Source organism: Bubalus bubalis, chromosome 19, assembly GCF_019923935.1.
Source record: "Bubalus bubalis isolate 160015118507 breed Murrah chromosome 19, NDDB_SH_1, whole genome shotgun sequence".
NCBI classification, from domain to species: Eukaryota; Metazoa; Chordata; class Mammalia; order Artiodactyla; family Bovidae; genus Bubalus; species Bubalus bubalis.
This window is the reverse complement of record NC_059175.1, coordinates 69178815-69181900: the sequence shown is the minus strand read 5'-3', so window position 1 is coordinate 69181900 and position 3086 is coordinate 69178815.

Below are 3086 nucleotides of genomic sequence, written 5' to 3'. Positions count from 1 at the left end.
TGGTCCTGGCCCTGGGGTTCCCTTCCCTTCCGCATACCAGCTGGCCCGAGGTTGCCAGGTGGCCGAAGCAGGGTCAGGCTGGGGCTGCTGAACGCGCTGGTGAAAGTGATGGGGCTACCCGTGCACCAGTAGGAGCAGGGTTTTGCCTCTGGGGCATCCAAACTGGAGGTGGGGAAAGGGGGAAAGGAAGCCAGGTCCAGGGAGGGTTGCTGGTGGGGGCAGCGTGGCACAGGTTTGGGGTACATAGACGGCAGGGGCTTGGAAGGCCTGACCAGCCTCCGGCGCTCTCTGCTCAGGGCCTGGACCACTGGGGCCCCAGCGCAGGGATGCAAGTCAGCCAGGCACTCAGGCTTACTGGGACCACCAAGAGCCAGACAGAGAAGGCTCTGGTACCCGCCACTGAGCACGCAGCCTGTGCCTTGTGGGCCCGTGAGGCGCCAGGCCCCAGGGAGCCTCCTGCCTCACCTAACCCCCTCAGGATGCGGCTCCAGGTTTGGGTTGAGGGAGTTGGGGAGATGGCGGTTGGTGAGTCCAGGGTTAGGTGGCCAGGGGGCACAGCTGGGAGGTAGAGCGGGTGAAGCCTGGGGTGATGACTGCACCCCACCACCTCGAGGGGTCCCCTGAGTGTACGTGGGAGGAACCGGGCCCCGGGAAGGGCCTCCTGGGCAGGGCCGTCCACCCAGGGCTGGGGGGGTGACTGGTCTCTCCACGGAGCTCAGGGCTCTGCTGGGGACAGGAACCTGCAGGTCCGCCCGGGGGCCCGCCCTAGTCTTAGCTCCCAGGTGCCAGACCTCAGAAGGTCCTCCCCCAGGGACCGCTGGCCCAGCTCCTGAAGCTGGACATGTCCCCTCTCCCTCCCAGGACAGACGTCTGAACACGGGCCCCCCTGGGAGGAGTGTGGGGGCCAGAGGGCCTGGCCGACCTGGCTGCACAGTGCTTTTAGAGACCCCAGAAGTATTTTACTTCCTTTTCAAATAAAAAGTGTTTCTTTTTTCGGTGGAGGAAAATGTGTCAACAAATATGATCCATAGATTCATCTTTAAAATCCAGCAGCCTTCACACCGCTTTATCTCGTGTTCCGTAGAGGAGCAGGCCCAGGGACCCTGCAAGTCACCCTGGGGCAGAGGACCCGGAGGGCCTCAGGAGTGGCCTAATATTCTGGAACTGCCTTAAGCAGAAGGCCAGAGGAGGAGGGGGGCCTGAGCCGGCGGCAGGGGGGCGGGCGGCTGGCAGCCCAGGGAGGGAGGTCCCTGGGGTTGCTGGGCCTCAGGGCTGCCGCTCCCTGCCCCCACCAGCACCCCCTGCCCGCCTCCTCAGGCGGGCACAAGGGCAGCCCTTTCTGCGGCTGCTGTTTGGTTTCTGAAGACGCCGCGGGTGTCTCTGATCCCCTAATCCATTTATCCAGCGTCCTGAGCACTGGCTCAATGCAGGGACACAATGGCGCGGCCGCACTGGGGGCTGGGGTGGGGGGCAGTGCACCCAGGCACCCCTTCCCCCCGCCCCACGGTCCCCACCGTCCCCAGGGTCTCCTGCGGTGGTGGGAATGACACTGAGATGGTTTACGTCTTCTAAACCGAAGGGCTTTTATTCTTAATTCCTTCTACTTGAAGCTGCCCTTTCCGATGGGATGATGCCGCCGGGGTTCCTCTGCTCGTGGAGGGGCTCAGGCTGGCCAGGGCTTGGGGAGGCGGGGGTGGCCGCGAAGGGTGGGAGCCAGGCGAGCTGGTCACTTGCAGCCTGTCCTCCCTGCCTCTCTCCTGCTTGCTTGTTTGTCTCTGCTGTGCCCTGGCTTGTTACTGAATTTTAAACGTATGCTTAATTGCCGGGTCGTCCGATCTCTGTGGCAGTGTCTGAAAATATTAAATACATCTGCGAGACGGTGGGCACCAGAAATTAAAAAAGGTGCAGGCTGCACTGAATGCTAAGAAGATCTCACAATGAAGTGATTAACATTTTTATGAATAAAATTAATCACGCATTAACTCTGCGGGCACAGTACATCTGAAAGCCAAATGTGGCCCCACCAGCCCCCTTTCTTACACCGGAGAACTTCTGAGGCCTCCTGGGCCCCGGGCAAACATCCAGCCATTAGGAATCTCGGAATATTTATGAGAGGATGTGTCAATAACAGCTATCTGAATTTGAGGCAAGGAAAAGAGAAACTCCAAAAATATCACCACTGCCAGCCATATAACAGCCAGATTAAAAAAAGCAGCCGGCAATTTTTTTTTTCTCTCCTTTAGCAAACGCTTGGTCAAAACCGGCGTTTTCCGTGCTTGGCTATTCCTGTGGGCTTGTGTGGACCTGGGCCCCAGAGTGCAGCAGGCGGTGATGGGGGCAGGCAGATGCGAATGCTGAGACCCCGGCAGTGATGGGTTCCCCTCCCGAGAGCCCTTGTCCAGGAGGTCAAGGTGCCTGGGGACATGGATGGAGCCCAGGGCGGACCTCCGTGTTATTAAAATTTCCAGCCTCGCAGATAATCAAGCACGGTTTCTCGTGTGCCCGCCTGCCTGCTCCTCCGTTCTCATGTCTTGCCGCTGTGGTTTTGGGATTATTCCAGCAGGCTGTACAAAGGGAAGCGAAGGCATCTACAGTGTCGCTCTGCAGCCCTGGCGACCCAGCGGCCTTGCCAGTTTGTTGGGGCTTCCAGCTCCTGTGTGGAGCAGAAGGTGGAATCAAAGCCGCGCGTCTCCTCCCCTCTGCGCAGCCCTCTTTCACCACCGTGGCGAATCTCTCCCAGCTCCATGAACCAATCAAACAACGGCCCCTGTTTGAGTTGATATATTAATATTTACTGAGGATTTGCCAGGTCGGGGCTAAGTGTCAGCAGATCGCTGGGGCTGTCCTGCGGGAATAATTAAACAAGTCTCGCCGCACTCCATCCTCCTAACATCTTTATTAATCTTTTTCATTTTCCCCTTCCCCCTCCTGAAAGAGTACATTGAAATATTGCTTTTGCAACCTTGGAGAAAGGTTTAGACTAAATAACGGGGAAAACACGGTGTGGGCAATGTGTTTAGCTGGGTGGGTCTCTGGACCCTCCCCTGGCAGGTGTCTGAGGGGAGGGAGGTCCTGGTGGGTGACTT